Source organism: Dermacentor silvarum, chromosome 7 (genome assembly GCF_013339745.2).
Source record: "Dermacentor silvarum isolate Dsil-2018 chromosome 7, BIME_Dsil_1.4, whole genome shotgun sequence".
Taxonomy (NCBI): Eukaryota; Metazoa; Arthropoda; class Arachnida; order Ixodida; family Ixodidae; genus Dermacentor; species Dermacentor silvarum.
This window is the reverse complement of record NC_051160.1, coordinates 78,044,096-78,065,379: the sequence shown is the minus strand read 5'-3', so window position 1 is coordinate 78,065,379 and position 21,284 is coordinate 78,044,096.

Below are 21,284 nucleotides of genomic sequence, written 5' to 3'. Positions count from 1 at the left end.
ACCATAATAACGGCTGTCATAATGGAGTCACGATCACGTCCCATAATTTATTTTTAAAGTGAAGCTTTATATGTCTAGGCGAAATCGCCTGTTTACAGAAAGCTATTATTGTCAGCATTGGCTCGAGCGTCGTCGTCTTCTTCTGCAACTGGCTCGTTGGCGAATGTCATGAGCCAATAAAGAAAGAAAGAAAGAAAGAATGAATGAATGAATGAATGAAAGAAAGAAAGAAAGAAAGAAAGAATGAAAGAAAGAATGAAAGAAAGAATGAAAGAAAGAATGAAAGAATGAATGAATGAATGAATGAATGAATGAATGAAAGAAAGAAAGAAAGAAAGAAAGAAAGAAAGAAAGAAAGAAAGAAAGAAAAGAAGAAAAGAAGAAGAGGACCAGAAAGCGCGAGGAGTCCGTGGAAAAATTAAAGATAAAAGTAGTTAGAAATTAAGAGCGTCCGAATAAAAAGCATACAATATTACGAAAGAAGAAGCGCAAGCGCAATCGTGCGCGCGGAGCTACGTGGCCAAGACGGAGAAGGGACACGTAGCAGAAGGGAGAAACCCAGCCACGCTCTGGGGCGACGGAGGGCCGAAGGAGCTGGAGGCCGGACAGGACGGGTAGATCACAGAGACGGTGGCAACCTAGTGGACGCTGTTCTTCAGCTGCCGAGGCCACGACCCGCGAGCTGAGTGGACGTCCCACCGGAAGCCGCAGCTACAGGCTGACGGCGCCGCTTCCCGGATTCCTTGCGGCTACAATCCGCGTGCTAGCGGAGTCGACCGGGCGATTGCTGTGGCAATAACGAAGCTGCGAATGACGACGTGGCCTTACAACAAAAATTTTCTTTCTGTATCGTCGATGACGCCAACGGTTGTCACCAGAGTAAGAGAGTGTACTAGCACACAGGACGGACGCACAAGGCAAACCCTTTTTGTAGCACTAAACCCTGTGCGGAGCACTTGCCGCTGCCACAAAACAGCGACGATGGCAAAGACAAGGATTTCAAGGGGTTCCAACACCGTGTTGAATTTTGAAGGTGAGTGACCGCGTCGTGGATGATGCGGAGGCGACACTAAACACTAGAGGCAGTAGAACATTTTCTTGGGCGAGCTGGTTAACAAAAGCTCGAATGAGCTTTTGTTAATTAGCCTAGTTCCAACTCAGGTTGATTGAAGAAACGCGGTATTTATAAGTACAGCTGGAGACCAGCATCGTGTATGACATTTATGATAAAGCCACCAAATATCAAAAGGCACCAGCCTCCCCCCCCCCCCCTCACAGACAAAAACAAACATAAAATAGTCATGCACCATGATAGAACCGTGTGGCCAAGTATTCCAATGGTGTTTAAAGACACTAGTGCACGGTGGTAGAATAAGAGAGGTGGCAAAACGAGCGTCGCCGCACCTCTCGAGCTTTTACAGTGGTCGCCAGGGGGCGACAGGGGTTTTATGGGCTCAAAGACGCGCGTCACAAGCTTTCGCTGTGCTGTAAAGGGTCGGTTATTATCGCAAATTTTGTGGCTTTAAAACGTTGTGTTTATGTTTTTAATAGCTTGTAGAGGCTGTCTGCCAGCCTTGCCCACAAAAATGAGGGTGTCAGACTCTATGGAGCTTAGCAATTTTTAATCGGCGCAGTTAATCTCGACAAGACTGATAGAGATCACTGATAGCAAGGGGCGTGCGTGTATTTCTCTGGAAGCCTGACAAACTCTGACCTGCGAGTACACAGCGTAAAAAAAAATATTTGGTTTTCACGTCAATGTGGGCAGTATTGGAGTTATGGCCATAGTTGATTTATGATCACCTGGCTGTAACTAAATTTCACTGTTGCGTGGTCACCACTTGTTTAATTATTGTTCAGCTCCCTTCAGGCGCCGGTCAGGCGCCTGCGCCAGTAGCGTCCGATGGCGAGTACAAATGTGCACGCGCCTACGAAATGCTGGAGACTGCAGACGACGGGAGTAGACGCCGTTCTATCTAGACAGAGCGGCGCCGCCGCGCCTTCATGTTTGCCGCCGTCCTTGGCCGGCCACTATGAGCAACAACAGACAGACACGGCGTGAAACACGCAGTAAGTGAAGCCGTGGTGACCGTTGTAGGCGCGGCGCAGTGGACTTCACGCGGGATGCACACTACAGACAGATCGCGCACGCTGAAGCTTCTACAAGGGATATCACGGTGGCTCAGAAAGCGTCGAAGAACTTTGATTTTTATATCATCTGGTCCTCCCAGTGATGTAATCTTGCAGTGACGTGCCTGGAAACTAAGGATGTATGAACCCAACGATTTTCATTATAATAATATTAACAATATTATATATATATATATATATATATATATATATATATATTATTGGTTAACACGTGAACAGTAGTTTTGGAAAGACAGTAAATACTGTTTCTGCATAGTCGTATATGCTAATAAAGGAGTGTTTATTAGTATTGTAATGAAGAAGATGAAACAAATGTATTCTATCGTGAACTTATTAGAAAAATATTCGTTTCAAGCGTGATTCATTTGGCAATGACGTATTAGTCACCGTATAGTTCTCAGAACCAATCTGTATCCGGCAAATTGAAGAAATAAAACAAGGAAATAAACAAGGACTAAACGACGAGTCTGAAGTACGCTGCATGCGTCAATCCGCGCGAAACGTCCGTTTTAAGCGACGGTAACTATTCAGTGGTATTGAGGACCTCCCTGGTGTACGGCACCATGACGCGAAGCTCTTTCGCAAAAGTCGGAGACGTAAAAATACAATTTGAATGCTCGCGACGTCCGCCGGCCACGTACTGTCAACGAAAGTACTGCGGAGCGGAGAAATGAGCCCAGACTACCCCTGCTGCCATGCGCCTTACGCAAAGCAGCGGCAACTCGAGAGCTGTTGCGTCATGCGCGGCGCATTGGCGGAGTGGCGCCGTTTGGCCACCTCTCCTATTTTACCACCGTGCACTAGAGATTACCGCACCGCACAACGCTTGTGAGGCAGCAGTGACGGTAGCCTTATATATGACTTGGTGTACGTATACCCTTATGTCTGAATATGCAATGCTGCTGCCCCTTTCTTATGGCTGCAGCGGATTCTGTCGACCAGTATAGCTCAACTAACTTTTATTTCCCTTGAACAGGTTTCTTGCATGTTACAACTGTTTTTTAACAGGTTTCTACTAATCTAGCTTTCCTTAGATTAGAAAAGCAAGGGTTCTAGCAATTTCATAGGCGAGATTGCACTGTCTATAGGAAGTTAGAAGTATTTTTGTGTGTACACCCAAGGAGTAGTAAGCAGCATAACCACACTTGTAGTAAAGGTCATCATGCGTGCCTGCAGCGCATAGAACTGTGGCACACCTCACAAAGAGAACTCTGCTCCATTGACGTATATGAACGTAATTTCTCATTTCAGCGCTCCCAACACTTGCGCTGTGTACAGATGACCACCTCCAACTAGAATCTATGCTACTAATCTGCGTACATAAAGAAATACTTAGTCACATACAAAATCGCATCGGGCACTTTACTCACCCATTACGCAGAAAAAATGGATAAGGAAAAAGTGAAGCATTTTAACTGCAAGCGCGTGGTAAATAATCTAAATATACGCTTCCCAAAAGCAGTTCTTCTTTAGGTGTTTTGAATCAGTGGAAACGTTCGCTTATATCTGAACTGATCAAGGGTTAAAAATTCAATACATGTTGGCAATGACGTCGCTTCAGGTAATTTTTTTAAAGGGTATAGACGATCGTCACGTCCCAAAGTGGCGTAGAGGGAGCTACGTACATGGTAACACGAGAAATATTTGTTATATGCAGAAGGACAATAGCGCTATGACGCACATATAGCAAAAGGCTCCCGGAAGGTTCGGTAATGGCATATGTCACAGCGTTGGTATTTCGTATGTAACTGCAAAGAATAACAAAACAACCATGGGACATTGATGAACAGATATAGCCAGAGAGATTTCACTTTGCATAGGTCATAGAAAGAGAACGTCATTTTCAATAATGTATGTATGGTCGCGCTTTCATCTTTTGCCAGTGGAATGACGAAAATTCTGCTGCAATTTTAGGTGTTGGCCTTTGAAATCGATAGGGCAACCAAATAGAGCAGCGTTGGTATTTTCGGTATTTTTTGCGCGTAAGACTTGATCTTCAAACTTGCATACTGGGTGCCATCGACCTCCACCCCTACCGTATTCGCTGCTGTATGCGCGTTAATATAATGGCAAAAATAGAAGCCCTCCCTAGAAAATGCACTATTGTGGGAAAATGTAGAGTAAAAATACTCAATAAGTACATCTGCTCTACTTAGAGTGCTGTAATAACGAATGCTACATAACATTTAATGTGCATATACACGTAATATGCTAAAGCAAAAACCAAATAGTTCAACTACACGTGCAGCATTTGGCGTTATGTGATAGCGGGGCTCATGCTTTCAATAGCTGCTGTCCAGCCGAAGAAACTTCAAAATTGTGGGTGCATTGCACCAAGTGTAGAGGTAGCATTATTACTCCATACCAACAAGTTTTTCTAGGTTCGAAAATGCAGCACAATAGCACATCTAAGACGAAACTGCTGATAACCGCTTGGCGCTGTCTATCAAGCGAAAGTTTGATTACGCAAACACGGCAATCTCTGCGTCCTAAGATTCAACACGTGACGGGACGGTGCAAGTTGGCGCAAGTTAGCCATGCTAGCTACACAAAAAGAACATGGCTTGATAACACAAACATACATCAGTATTCCGGGTGTTGAAAATTAAGCTTTACGGAATTTTTAAAAAATCGTCTGTGGCAGGTAGCATAATTCTTATCGTTGGGCTGGGTTATTCGAAGAGATGGACATTATTAGCACTAAAAATCCAAAGACATATTCAACTAATTACCGAAAATTTACTCATTAACTCCTTAATTAATTACTTTACGACACATATTGCAATGTACGAATTGTAGCCGATGAGCTTGTCAGGCGTGTCCACTTGGAATGAATTTCCAGAATGACTCCAGTTTAGAGATATGCGCCATCAAACTCGCCGTAAAAATGCACTGTTCCACTAACTTTTTACCAAAATGCTGTTTTATACATTGAAGCACAAAAGTAACTGGAACGCCCATGTACTTCATCCCAACTTTGGGAAATAATATCTCGAAACTGGTATCATCCTGGTAATTTATTTGAAGTGGATGCGTCTTGCAAACTCACCGGCTATAATTCATAAATTGCAATATGTGTCATGAAGTAATTAACTACGAAGTTCATTGGGCAATTTCTTTAATATGTGTTTCTATTTCTCGTGCTACTAATGTCCGCCTCTTCGAATAACCCAGCTCAACGATAAGAATTATGCTACCTGCCACTGGAAATTTCTTTTTTAATTCTGTAAGGCTTAATTTTGAACACCCGGTATATGGTGCAGAAACACGATGCAAAATTGTAAAGATTACCCTATAGAGCATGTTGAGTACATGATTGTCAAAGGTCAATGAAGAATGAAAGAAAGCATTTTCTGGTATCTAGGATGAAGGCTAAGCCACACATGAATTACCAACTTCATGCAATAAAATAGGCTTCAACCTGCTTTCATACGTGGTTTTGTGGTGGTGAAGCAGAACTGTGTTCCGCCGTAGCTTTCGTTAACAACCATACTCTGAAGAATGCCTCACGAGCTGCATCGGCAGTAATTTTTTCAGATCTTTCAGATCTGAAAAAATTACTCGCCTAAAAGCTTGTTCCCGTAACAATCAGTTTACCTGGCGTAAAATTTGGCTTGTGATAAAGAAGCTTATATAAAATTCCCACCTGACGACTAAAACATTTTCACTGTCCAAAAACTGAACACACTGCCCCTTTGCGCTTTCAGGTTTACTTCTGGTCAAAACACGTCTTGAATTATTTACCTAGCAACCTTAGTAAAAATGAGGTCCGGGTCGGAGTCCACGGCCACCTTCAGGGTCGCTTGTCCACGCCTTCCGCGCCTATCAAAAATGGGTATAGCTGGCCCACGCTACCGGAATAAGAGAGGGTGTTGCGTATCAGGGGCGACAGAAGACTATCGTCTTTCGACGTCATTTGCAGCGAAGCAAGCAGATATGCGGCCAATTTTTTTTCGCGTTTAGGTAGCCCAAGAAGGACTACCGTCTTTAATATTCCCACCTGACGACTGAAACATCTTTATTCTCTGTAACTGAACACACTGCCCCTTTGCGGTTTCAGGTTTACTTCTGGTCAAAACACGTCTTGAATTATTTACCTAGCAACCTTAGTAAAAATGAGGTCCGGGTCGGAGTCCACGGCCACCTTCAGGGTCGCTTGTCCACGCCTTCCGCGCCTATCAAAAATGGGTATAGCTGGCCCACGCTACCGGAATAAGAGAGGGTGTTGCGTATCAGGGGCGACAGAAGACTATCGTCTTTCGACGTCATTTGCAGCGAAGCAAGCAGATATGCGGCCAATTTTTTTTCGCGTTTAGGTAGCCCAAGAAGGACTACCGTCTTTAATATTCGCACCTGACGACTGAAACATCTTTATTCTCTGTAACTGAACACACTGCCCCTTTGCGGTTTCAGGTTTACTTCTGGTCAAAACACGTCTTGAATTATTTACCTAGCAACCTTAGTAAAAATGAGGTCCGGGTCGGAGTCCACGGCCACCTTCAGGGTCGCTTGTCCACGCCTTCCGCGCCTATCAAAAATGGGTATAGCTGGCCCACGCTACCGGAATAAGAGAGGGTGTTGCGTATCAGGGGCGACAGAAGACTATCGTCTTTCGACGTCATTTGCAGCGAAGCAAGCAGATATGCGGCCAATTTTTTTTTCGCGTTTAGGTAGCCCAAGAAGGACTACCGTCTTTAATATTCCCACCTGACGACTGAAACATCTTTATTCTCTGTAACTGAACACACTGCCCCTTTGCGCTTTCAGGTTTACTTCTGGTCAAAACACGTCTTGAATTATTTACCTAGCAACCTTAGTAAAAATGAGGTCCGGGTCGGAGTCCACGGCCACCTTCAGGGTCGCTTGTCCACGCCTTCCGCGCCTATCAAAAATGGGTATAGCTGGCCCACGCTACCGGAATAAGAGAGGGTGTTGCGTATCAGGGGCGACCGAAGACTATCGTCTTTCGACGTCATTTGCAGCGAAGCAAGCAGATATGCGGCCAATTTTTTTTCGCGTTTAGGTAGCCCAAGAAGGACTACCGTCTTTAATATTCCCACCTGACGACTGAAACATCTTTATTCTCTGTAACTGAACACACTGCCCCTTTGCGCTTTCAGGTTTACTTCTGGTCAAAACACGTCTTGAATTATTTACCTAGCAACCTTAGTAAAAATGAGGTCCGGGTCGGAGTCCACGGCCACCTTCAGGGTCGCTTGTCCACGCCTTCCGCGCCTATCAAAAATGGGTATAGCTGGCCCACGCTACCGGAATAAGAGAGGGTGTTGCGTATCAGGGGCGACAGAAGACTATCGTCTTTCGACGTCATTTGCAGCGAAGCAAGCAGATATGCGGCCAATTTTTTTTTTTTTTTTCGCGTTTAGGTAGCCCAAGAAGGACTACCGTCTTTAATATTCCCACCTGACGACTGAAACATCTTTATTCTCTGTAACTGAACACACTGCCCCTTTGCGCTTTCAGGTTTACTTCTGGTCAAAACACGTCTTGAATTATTTACCTAGCAACCTTAGTAAAAATGAGGTCCGGGTCGGAGTCCACGGCCACCTTCAGGGTCGCTTGTCCACGCCTTCCGCGCCTATCAAAAATGGGTATAGCTGGCCCACGCTACCGGAATAAGAGAGGGTGTTGCGTATCAGGGGCGATCGTCTTTCGACGTCATTTGCAGCGAAGCAAGCAGATATGCGGCCAATTTTTTTTTTTTCGCGTTTAGGTAGCCCAAGAAGGACTACCGTCTTTAATATTCCCACCTGACGACTGAAACATCTTTATTCTCTGTAACTGAACACACTGCCTTTCGGAGCTACCCTTCCCATTTTTTTCGGAACATGGAACAAACACATCCAAGCTTCCTTTTTGTCAAAAAGCACCTTGAACTCTATACCTAGCAAACCTCAGTAAAGATGAGGTTCGGGTCGGGGTCAACCGCCACTAAGAGGGTCGCTTGCCTTTGCCTTCGGCGCCTTTCAAAAATGGGAAGCTGGCCTATATATCGAACCCGTGGTCACACGAAACCTAAAATGGTCCCCGCCGTCGTCTATACCATTTCATGCCGAGAGTCGCTTGCTATAGAAGAAAAAGGTCCTAGACAAAATGCAGCATGTGTTTTCTTGGTGGAGGGGCCAATTAAATTTAATTCTGCAGTACTACCATGAGCCCCCAAAAAGAGTTGAATATTTATTTTATTGCGATAGCAATTATATGGACACTCCAAAGCAGGTTTCTGCCATCGGCGTCGCCGTCGTCGTCGCCGTCACCGTCGCTGTGAGGTTCCGTATGACGTCAATGGAGATGAAATCGTCGCCGCGCGCCGCCGAACGCTGTATGTGCGAGTGAATGGATGCGAGGGGCGCGCGCTCTCACGGCTAGTGAACGCACGGCGGAGCACAAACGCGCGTTCTGTGCCGTGCTCCCTTAAGGGCCGCAGAAGTAGGCGTCTCTTTCCTCCTTTACCATGTAGAGCAAACGCACCTTCTTCCGACGCGTGAAAGGCCGTGGGGGGGGGGGGGGGAGGGGGGGGAGGGAAGGGAGGCGACGTTTAGCTGCGGCACCAAGTGCCTATTTATATCAGAGGCTCCGGCAACAGTCACCAACGCCGCACGCATTTTGTGCGAACGCGGGCAAAACGCCGACGGCGTCGACAGCAGTTCTGCGTGTTGCCGGTGCTGCTTGTCCAAGTTTATACAGCTGATAAAGCTACTATCATTACTCGGTATAGCTCTCTACAAATTTGCTATCGCAATTGATGCTTCGCCTTTCAGGTGAAACTGCGACAACATTTTTCAGTTCACTCACAATACTTATTACTGATGAACCGGATACAGAAGCTCCTTTATAACTAGCGATGAAGTTAGAAGGGCCTTGAAAGATATGACCAGGGGAAAAGCGCCTGGAGAAGATGGAATAACAGTAGATTTAATCAAAGATGGAGGAGATATCATGCTTGAAAAGCTTGCGGCCCTTTATACGCAATGCCTCACAACTTCAAGTGTACCAGAGAGCTGGAAGAACGCCAACATTATACTTATCCATAAGAAGGGAGACGTTAAAGAATTGAAGAATTACAGACCCATTAGCTTGCTTTCAGTATTGTATAAAATATTCACCAAGATAATTTCCAATAGAATCAGGACAACACTTGACTTCAGTCAACCAAGAGAACAGGCTGGCTTCAGGAAGGGGTATTCTACGATGGACCATATCCATGCCATCAATCAGGTAATCGAGAAATCTGCGGAGTACAATCAACCTCTCTATATGGCTTTCATAGATTATGAAAGGCATTCGATTCAGTAGAGATATCAGCAGTCATAGAGGCATTGCGTAATCAAGGAGTGGAGGAGGCATACGTGAATATCTTGGCAAATATCTACAAGGATTCGACAGCTACCTTGGTTCTCCACAAGAAAAGTAGAAAGATACCTATCAAGAAAGGGGTCAGGCAAGGAGACACAATCTCTCCAATGCTATTCACTGCATGCTTAGAAGAAGTATTCAAGCTCTTAGACTGGGAAGGATTAGGAGTGAGGATCGATGGCGAATATCTCAGCAACCTTCGGTTTGCAGATGACATTGTCCTATTGAGCAACAATGGAGAGGAATTACAACAAATGATTGAGGACCTTCATCGAGAAAGTGCAAGAATTGGGTTGAAGATGAATATGCAGAAGACAAAGATAATGTTCAATAGCCTGGCAAGGGAACAAGAATTCAGGATCGCCCGTCAGCCTCTAGAATATGTAAAGGAATATGTTTATCTAGGTCAATTACTCACAGGGGACCCTGATCATGAGAAAGAAATTTACAGAAGAATAAAATTGGGTTGGAGTGCATACGGCAGGCATTGCCAAATCCTGACTGGGAGCTTACCACTGTCGTTGAAAAGAAAAGTGTACAATCATTGCATTCTACCGGTGCTAACATACGGGGCAGAAACTTGGAGGCTAACAAAGAAGCTCGAGAACAAGTTAAGGACCGCACAAAGAGCAATGGAACGAAAAATCTTAGGAGTAACGTTAAGAGACAGGAAGAGAGCGGTGTGGATCAGAGAACAAACGGGGGTAGACGATATTCTAGTTGACATTAAGCGGAAGAAATGGAGCTGGGCAGGCCATGTAATGCGTAGGATGGATAACCGGTGGACCATTAGGGTTACAGAATGGATACCAAGAGAAGGGAAGCGCAGTCGAGGACGGCAGAAAGTCAGGTGGGATGATGAGGTTAGGAAATTCGCAGGCGCAAGTTGGAATACGCTAGCGCAAGACAGGGGTAATTGGAGATCGCAGGGAGAGGCCTTCGTCCTGCAGTGGACATAAATATAGGCTGATGATGATGATGATGATGATGAAAGTGAAATAAAAAGTCAGGCTGAAGTGATAGAGCAATGCTCTAGAACGTCTAAGGCGTCAATATAATCGCGAACAGAGCTTTAGTATTCGAGAAATTGAGGTAAATGCAGGACACGATAAGAGACGCCCCAGGGACATTCCGGTACTTACCCGATGACGAAGGCACTCCTCAAAAAAAAAAAAAAAAAATATGACACTAGTACTCAACCACTCGTATTAAAAACATTGTTTCGTTGGATTATAAGACGGAATAAAATGCTACTTGTGTACTTCTATTAAATTCTTTAAAAAAAATACCTTTTTGGCGTTACACTTGATAACGACGCGGGCGGTCAAAAGGTTTCGTTTTCGCTCAACTCTGCGCCCCGCTCGCTTTCGAGTTTCAGAAGTTCCGTTATCGCGTAGTACTGCGCTCATGGAGGAAAAGCTTTTCCTTCCTCCATGACTGCGCGGTGCTGCTGGCTCGCTAAACTCGCACTTGAATTTGCTAGCAGCTTGAGAGTCGCGACGGCACGTCCAGACGGTCACCAGCTACGTCGCCCGACGTCGCATTGCAGGAGTCCTCGCTGCTTTCGCGCTCGGAAGAGCCGGTGTCGAGGCCCCCGTCGTAGTAGGCAACGACGCGGGCAGCGCGAGCCCTCAGCAGCATGTCACGCTCATCGGAGCTTAAATCACTGAAAACGAGCCCAGCATCGCGAGCCAATGTGTCGTTGTCAGGGTCGTCAACTAGTTGGCGACGAGCCACCATACTTCCCCTTTCGCACTCCCGTCGGCTCTGTCTTGGCTCTCTTCTGGCTGCGCGTTTGCGCTTTCCGCAAAAAAAAAAAAAGAAGAGAAAAAAAAAGCTGTAGCGCCGTCTGCGGGCGCCTTTTTACTCACCGGCCATAGAGTTTCTTACTATAACGTTTTTATAGTGTGAAACTCTATGTCACCGGCAGCCATGACGTCACCACTCCTCGCTCGGCGCGCTTTTTGAATTGCGTTAGAGGTACGCGGACGCTTCAGACGCAATTTTCTCTTACAATAAGTCTTCTCTTGGCACGAAACAAGCGTTTCGAGGTTTCTGGTATCATATTTTAACAGTCCACGTTGAAATAATATTTGCCTTTAGTGTGCCTTTAAAGAAAGCGAGATGGTCAATATTAATCAGGAGTCCTCGAATACGGTGTGTTTTATAATCATATCTTGGTTTAGGTGCGCAAAACCACATAATATTTGTGTAGCGTTATTTTTTTTTCGAATTGTTCCACGAATGTCTTTATTTGAGGAGGGGTTAGGTTGGCGGTGGGGGGCGCCATCTTGCCAAGAAGATTCAACGCGCATATAGTACCGAATAGGTCAGGGTAGAAATTGGGAGCAGAAGAAAAAGCTTGAAGGTCAAGGCAGCAGTGCAAGGAATTGCGGACTTAAGCACGCAGCTTGGTTTGCTAGCGCGACGGAATTTCGTACGTCATAGGCGACACCTACACCGATGAACCCAGCCAGCTTCTTACTTTAGGTACCAAAGGGATGAAGCACGACCGCTCAGAAATTTTGAATATAAATATATTCAGTTTTATGATGCACATGTAAAATTCAATTCTTGAATCTGCATTCGTACCTTAGTATACGTTGACATATTTGAAACATTCATGATTTTTTATTATTATTTGTATTTGCAGCATAGTATAAGTTCTTCAACAGCAGCCACTAGGCAACCTTTTTGACCCGTTGGTATGTCAGTCGTTCACGAATGTTTTTTTTTTTCTTCCTTTTTTTAAGTGACACTGGTGCCACATCCTTGACTGACGCAAAGAGAAGTGTCGTGTTCGTTTCAGAGCGCAATGTACGACGCCTTGCAAATATTTGGTGATACAATAAAATACCAGCGCATAAATTGCATGGATTAGTTTCAGTAATAAGAAGAAATCGCCGAGAGGACTTAGTGGCGAACATTTTGTTGATACTTTCGTGCGCAGTCGTTGTACATAAAAGCGAACGTTACTGCTGAGCAAATGCACCTAGTGCAATACCTGTTTGGTGAACCGCACCTTAACATCTCCAGCACGAGTTTTTGTAAAAATGCTTTGTTTATCCCTTGTGTCGTTCTTGAGCGTGGCTGGTGAGTAATTTATCTCAACCGCTTTTGTACCGATTTATCTGGTGGATCAGCTGGAGAGCTGGTAAGCATTAACTTCCTGATGTTAGATACCACCGCTCCCTTGCCTAGGGTGCTATGTCTGTGAAAGTTACACGAGAAAATGCCAATCCACTTGGACAAATTTTTGCAGAAGTCATCGAACGTAACTACCAAAGTGTGCGAACAGCTTTCCTAATTCAGCTGCAATATGTATTGAATTACGTGTATCACTGAAATTTATCGAATGTACAGCGAGATTGGAAATTTATTGTGCTTGATTCTTTAAGGACGTTTCGACGTGGGCGCGCACGCATTTAATGCGAATTAGCCTCGATCCTTGAATTTGTTAGTATGATCCGAGAATTATAACCAGTTTAGGCGAAGGTGAACTATGCCTTCCACCGCAAAACAAAAATAAACATAATGAAGTGCAATAGTACACCAAGTGATGGCGCTGCGAGTACTATCATCATAATGTCACTGGACAGATGTCATCAAGTATCGTTTAACGCCTTGAGTAGTCCGCGCTGCGACAAAGCGGACGCGTAGACAAAACTATCAGTCGCAACCGTCGCGCGAGTCAGCGATCCACGTGAAATTTTTAACAGCGAAGCGGTTCTAGCTAACCGTCAAAAATGGCGCCTGCTCTCGCAAAACTTCGCCGAGCTATGACGTCACTACGTTGCCTAGCAACCACCTCGCGGAGCGGCATAGGCCTCGCCCACTCTCCGTGCCGTGCACATGTTGCCGTAACATGGGGCGTTAAAGAGAGATAAGGAGAGCATGCGCGCGGTGAGCGTAACGCTCGGAAGAGAGAAAGAGAAAATGAAAGTGAGATAGAGAGAGAAACAAATTGTATCAGCACCAACGAGGCTACGTGCAGAACTGCTGCCGATGCCGCCCGCGTTGCCTAGCCCCGCATGCGCCGCAGCAGTAGCGATGACGTCACCTCGCGTTGCCTGTAGTAACAGCCGACGCAGGTGCGCGCTCGCTCCGCCCGACACAGACACGGCTCCTGCCTGCCTGCATTTGTGGCATGCCAGGAACGCTGTCGCTCGTAGGCGCCGACGCGTCCAGCGCTAGTCACGCGAAATGTCGCGAAAGGGAAGGTACCTCCGAAAATGATCGCTCGAGAATACCTTCCCCCTTACATGCGTAGTTAAATTAATCCAAGTTAGGACCTAGCAGCAACCAAGTTAACATCTAGCAGTAGCAGCCAGTTAGACTTGAGGATTGACACTTTCGCTGTGCCTAAGCTTTGCACCACCTAGTGCACACTTGCCCGCTTTTTTTTAAGTTTTATGGCGTTGAGGAGAAATAACGTTTCTTGCAATTGACAAAAAAAACGGAGAAGAAATGCATAAGAAATGGGGGGGGAGGCTGCGCTTACGGGTGCGGGAAACGCCGTGAGTCTGTGGAAGTACGTACATCTTCGAGTACCAGCTCGCCCTCTTTTCAGTTTTGCTGAAGTACGGTTTGTTATACAAAACACAGTACCAAACTTTATGTACGACCAGAACCACCGTGACATGTGCTTGCACGGATAATTTTTTGTATGAGTGATATACAGGAGATGTGTTCGCATTTAGGCCGAGCAGGCTACTCATTTTCATGTCGAACAAGTACACACTGAAATTAAATACCCAAGCGTGCAATGAACAAAAGAAAGGTGACACGAACGACAAAGGTAAAGGGTGAGGGCACGTAGATGGACTTAAGCGTGACACATTTGCTCACACCAATGACACCCAGTGGCACCCGACATTGAGAGGCGAGCGGTTTTATAAATGAGCTTTTGAAACATTCATCGCAAAGAGTCTTGCGTTCTGCTCAAGTGAAAAGCTTGTTTAATTCACCGCAGGACTTAGCCATCAGGCATAGTCTTTTTTTTTCTTTTCGTTTTTGGCAATGCGAGTTTACAGACAGTGTTTTGTTGCTTAAAACAAAATGAACAATGCCCCTATTATTCGTGTTAGGCACGACTATTCTGTCCAGCCACCCGGGCTGTTCTGATGCTTGTCCACGTCGATGAGAATGAAGAGTTTCGAACTGAATACTATGACATCGTACCTGCCGCGGTTTAAAACATACACGCAGTAGCGCCTGATTCATTGTGACAAATTGCATCTGCTACACATGTGTCGGGTTCGCTTTCGTGTGTTAATTTATTTGAGCCAATTACGACCACTGGAATTTAATCTTCACTGCTGCAATTATAGACAACGAAAAAAAAAAGAACTCTTCATGGTTTCTGCGCTACGTCGGGAAGTTGCGCATAACCACTAGACATGCATCACTGCATGTCTATGCTTGCACGCACTGCAATAGACATGCAATCACTGCATGTACACACTGCAATAGACATGCATCATGCTTAACCAATAGACATGCATCATGCTTAACCAATAGACATGCATAACCAATAGACATGCATCAATAGACATGCATCAATAGACATGCATCAATAGACATGCATGTCTATTGGTTATGCATGTCCATCTTTGACGGGCGCGTGATGCATGTCGGCTTGCAGTGTATATAAGTTATTAAAACACCAACAATACTTCTTAATTAGTATGTGTGTAAATTTTAGAACATCCATTGCATTTTCACTGCAAACACAAAGTTTATCGACGAATTCGCGGGAGGATAGCGAATGGAATAGAGACATGGAGTTCAGACGGCCATCGTATCAACGAATTCGTTTCATGCAAAATGTCTGTCAAGTTAGGATCCTGCTTACCGGTACAACTTTTTAGCATGTGTCGTGAATGCATTAACTCATATTTTATAAAAGGACGAAGAAAGACGTCGATATACCATAAAACATTGTTACACTGTTACACCGTCGCAATATTATTCGCGGTAAGGGTAGGTTCACAGCTGCAGTGCAGCTGTCGCTGGAAAGATGCGTTGGACCACATCTAGCAACACACCATCACAGTGTTGCCTGTGCGCGCGAGGCAACACTGCGCCACACTTGCCAGCCTTATTGACCAGCTCCCGGAACTTTACAATATTGCTGGCGAATATATATTACCTATAGTATTTTCTGGGAGACTCCCCGTGCAATGCTAGATGTCGAATGATAGAAAACTTTCTAGGGAACTTTAGTGCTTGTCTGTTTAATGAAAAGAGCCTCAATATATAATATTTACGCACAACTAGTACTTTTCCGTAGATCTGGCTATTTTTCTGCTTCGGCGGTTCCTGACTTGAAATGGGATGTGGTCAAGAATGTTTTCGGCAGTGAACGCTTCCCATTAACACTCACATCAATAAATCAATATTTCTGCTGCGGCCGCACATACAGGGTGACACATTATTTGTCGAAGTCACGAAACACGCTCCAGTCACAATGATTTGTATCCGCTTCCTTGAGCTCCAGTCAATGTAATCTTGCCCAGAAATTTACAATAATACGTGAAAATCACATGCTGGCGTGTCTTGCACAGCAGTCGTTCCATCCTTATCGGGATCCGACGTTCTGAACCTGGAAACCACCGTCTATAAGGCAGAGACGTATGAAATGCTTTCTGCTGTAAAGCACAGGTTGTAAACTACATAAGTCAATTTATTCACAGCGAACTTAAGCGTCGCAATATCGCTAATGTCACTCGGTAAACACAACAATTCTGTACCCAATGAGCTTTCTTCAATTCTGTGGGCTACATACGCGTCTAATCTGCACCTCATATTATGCTGGGTGCCTGGGTATAGAGGCATCGACGGTAATATACTCGCAGATAAGATCGCTTCATCCATAGCAACGACAGCTGCCAACATTTCCATAGCTATTCCTGCCAGTGACTTGAAGCCTTGCTTGCGCAGAAAACTGAGAATCTCCTGGCAACGTATGTGAGACGCTGAATACCTAATAATCTCCAAATAATCACGCCAAAGTTAGGAAACTGGTCATCGCTAACAAAGTCAGAATGTGGGTGGAAAGTAGAAACATTTATACGATCCACCTGATTAAGCCACATTTAAGGCATTGGCCATCCTTAACATAGTCATGATGAAGGTATGCCTTCAGTCGTCTCAGAAAAGGACACACACATGACACACACAATTACTAGCGAAGTGGTGGTGAACCACACGTCTGTGGCAGATGTTTGGAGAGGCTGACCATCCTCCACGTCTTGCTGGAGTGTAGGGAAGGAAAAGGTGGAAGTAGAAAGGCACTTTCTTGTAGCTTACCGACAGCATACCCCCGCAGACCTGTCTAATGACGCCAGAACTGTTTTAGATTTCTATTAAATGACGTTGCATTATATGTTATCAGCCCAAGAAAATCTTGCACGTCTTCTCACCAGAGGCTGCTGCTGCGAGTGTAGCGTTTCCTATAGCACCTGCCCTCGCGTTCAAGAGTCCTGATGTGGCAGTAGTGCTACTGGTACCAACACCGCTGAGTATATCATTCCTTAGTAACATATCTTTGTGTCAATAGAGCGCCTCATTAATCACTATCACAGTTTTGTTGTGTGTCTTTGCTGCGGACTTCACAGCGACTGTTGTGCAGGCCTCTGTTGCATTTCCCTTTCGCAATTAGTTGTTCCATTCAAAACTCGTGATCACCATTTTGACGTTCTTTGTCAAAAGATCCCGTTTCCCCACTAAACCCCACACATCATCGTAATCATAATCATGATTATTATCATTTACAGGTGGTTGTGTCATTACGCAGTGGTGAAAAATCATGAAGACTAAAGAAAACTTCACCAATCAGTGCACAGTAAATATGAGTGGTACGAGAAATTACTATGAAATCAAATGCAGATAAAACCAAAGCCATAACACTTACCAAGAAGAAACAGCCACTTATTTTTTTATTTATACAATACTGCAGACCTTGGTGTGGCCCAAGCAGGAGCGGCACAAAAATAACATTGAAGGATGATAACACTAGTAGAAGTAAATTAACAGTGCACAGAGTAACAATCCAGTCCATCAGCTGCGAGAACAAAACACGGAAAAGAAACACTCGCTCATGTAACGAAGGAATCCCCAAAACAAAGTGAAGAACATATGTAGAAACGAATCATCAATGAATTTTAAGCGAAACAAAGGAACAATAACGCACAATCAATTTGGGTAATCGACTCACAACACAGCAATGATGTCAATAATTCAGATGGTCATTGGAATTAATACTGGTTAGTAGCAACTGAGGTGAATTGTTCCAATCCGTAACGGTGCGTGGAAAAAAAGAATATTTAAAGGCATTTGTTCTGGCATTATAGGCAGTTAAAGAGTCAGCGTGACGATGCCGTGTCTGCCGTGCCGCCATAGGCGATACATAAAGCTCTGTATTTAAGGCAGCTAGGTTATTTTTACGAAGAAAAAGAAATTTTAGCCGCTGAATCTTTATTCTCATTTCCAGTGCCTAGAGGCCGTGTTTTATAAGCGCTGCCGGTGAATCAGCCATGCGGTACTTTTATAAAGTAAATCTGATTCCTTTACCTGTATTCTTTCTAGTGCATCGATATTATAGTTTTGGTGTAAAGGTTCCATACTATGCAAGCGTACTCATTTTTTGGTTTTATTAGTGATGTGTAGTCCAGAAGTTTAGTTTCAGTGGGAGCTTGTTTTAGTTTATGACGTAGAAGACAGTTTACGAAAGGCTGAGTCACATGCGTTAGTAATTTAAGTGTTCTAGTTTATGATTTTTGTTATTGTGACGCCAAGCTATTTGTGTTTCTTCACCTAGGTTAGTGGTTCAGATCCTAGGGCATAAGAAAAATATAGACTATTTAATTTCTTAGTAATGTTCATGTACACTGTTGTGTTAGCATTCAGTTCTATATTCCAGCGACTGCACCAACAAAGAAGACTGTGATCGTTATTGTTCAGGGCTATCTGATCGCTCCGGCCGGTTACTTCACTGAACCGTACACAATCATAAGCAAATAAATTTATTTGAACGGGTTCAGTAATTACGGTGGTACTGTTATTATTATATATTAAACACAATAAAGGCCCTAGAACGCTACCCATATGACACGTGAGGAGATAGCACTTCATGGGAATGGTAATTTTCAATACTTACAAAACAGTTTTCGGTTCGTGAGGTACGCTGAAACCTAATTAATAATGAAACCAGGAAGATTTGTAATCGAAGTATTTCAATCAATTCGGAGTGCGCAACAAGGTGAAATGCTTTCGTGAATTGAGTGAGTGAGAACTTTATTGGAAATGTCCGGAGATTTGGGTGGGGTGGGGCCACAAGCACCCCAGCCTAGGTGATGGCCTTGAGTCCTTGGACACGGGCGGCTTCCTCGGCGTGCCGGACGGCCCACATCCATTGAAAGCCTAAAATTATTACATCTACCTGGCTAGATTTGTCTAGAATATTCGCAAATGAATGGATAACCGTTGTCAATTGGGTGACAGTGTGTAAACCTTTTCGAAAACCATGCTGCGTAGGTGAATGAACGCAGTTATCATTTAAGAATTCAGTAATGAAGTTAGCTATGATGTGTTCTAACACCTTACAGCAAGATGACGTTAGGCGATATTAGGCGATAGTTACTTATCAGTGTTAGGTCACCCTTCTTCGGCACTGGCACTACACGTGCAGACCGCCAGTCTGTAGGAAGGGTTGCTGTGCAAAATGATGCACGAAAAATAATAACAATACACAGGGACATCATTTCTGCGTTTCGTCACATAAAAATGTTCGATGTGTTGTTGGGACCAGGGGTAGATTTAGTTTTCAAATTAAGGAGCATGGAAACTACGCCCGGTAGAAATACTAGCGCCGAGTTTGCACCGGACAATGGATAAATTGGAAGCGAAATGTCATTTGTATTGCTAAAGACACTGTGGAACTATGCGGTGAAATGCTCCGCAATACTTTGCTTTTCGACGATTAGAATCTACTATTTGTTCCACGGGTTTCTTTTGTGTGTGTGTGTGTGTGTGTGTGTGTGTGTGTGTGTGTGTGTGTGTGTGTGTGTGTGTGTGTGTGTGTGTGTGTGTGTGTGTGTGTGTGTGTGTGTGTGTGTGTGTGTGTGTGTGTGTGTGTGTGTGTGTGTGTGTGTGTGTGTGTGTGTGTGTGTGTGTGTGTGTGTGTGTGTGTTTTGTAGCTCGGGAATGTCCGAAATCTTTGTGGCGCCGTGCGAATAAATGCTTGACTATATATAGACTTTTAAGAGTGCAAATATCGCTCAACGTACTAGAATAAAATGCATCGGCGTCACGCTAGATTGTGAGCTCGACTGGGAACCGCATATCAGAGCAATGTGCCAGAAAGCCCATGATAAACTGTTTTTTTTTTCTAAAATATGAATTTGAAAGTATGCACTATCCGCAAGCCAATGTATATGCTTACCGAACTCTTGTCAGGTGATACCTCGAGTACAGCGATTATATTTGGAGTCCCTACCAGAATATTCGAATAATTAAAATCGAGCGAATTCAAAAGCTAGCTGAGTGATTTATACATAACTACTAACGAGTAACCAGTGTTACGGGCCTAATTACCCGGGTGAAACTACAGTCGCTTGTACAACGTACAGTTACTTCAAGACTTTGTTTATCTATCGTCTTTACCACAGTGAGTTCAAGATATCGCATTCACAATATCTACAGGATCTGCTGAGACTCTCTGTATTAAGGACAAATTACAATAGAACCATGCGCCAACCCGCAAGTGGTGTCTTTATGCATAAGTACTCATTATTGCTATTTGCAATAACACATTGGGGGAAACTTTTGTGCACCACTGTCACTTATTGGCAGTTTTTCACTAAAGCCAACATTTAGAAAGTTAGGCAATGAGTTTATAATTCAATAATTGACTTTGTCGAACGAAATAAATACCACAGTGCAGGTCGCGTGATCCTCAAAACCACTGAGTTGGTCTTAGACTACGATTTTGAAAAGAAAAGTGTCAGTCAACACAGAATGAAGCATATTAGTATACATTTTCAGCAGGCATTTTATTATGCACAAATGCTTGGAAACCGTATGTACGGTTATTGTCTATTATGTTCCGCGAACTAACATTAGTGACTTTCGTTATTATAATTTCCAGCAATAAGGGCAACAGCTTCGGGGTCCGATTCTGGTAGTACCGGTAAGTTCCAACTATCATATACCCAATTTAAAAATCCGCTGCAGAGTTATTTTTATCCCACACTTGTCTTTCTTTTATCTTCTGATACGTTTCGATCAATTCAGTTATAGAAGTAGCGCATGTCTGAGGTTCTAGAATAACAATGTGACCTAAGTGTACGGTAGCAACGTGCTAGCCTGGAGTGGCTTCACTCCTGCAGTAGGACGTTTTTTCTTTAAAAAAAGCCACATTCGTCTTTGCACGTATGGTTCGATGGCCGTGAGCGGGTTGGTGCGATCAGTGATCGTTCTTGAAACAGTATCCGCTGGAAAGTTTAAGACAGTGTCGCGTAATTCGGGAGCAGCGCGTCTTGATTGATTCGAAGTGAATTACTGCTATACACCTTACGGCGATCGAGCGCAGCAGTACAGGTGCGACGACCAAATGGTAATAAACACTCCAAAGCTTGCCCACCACTTCATTCAGCAAGGACACGACATGACGACATCAATCTGGCAGAACTCTAGCGAGTAGACCCACCGAGCAACACAGAGGCCGGCCTCTACACTCTTGGACAGCAAGGCCTGCT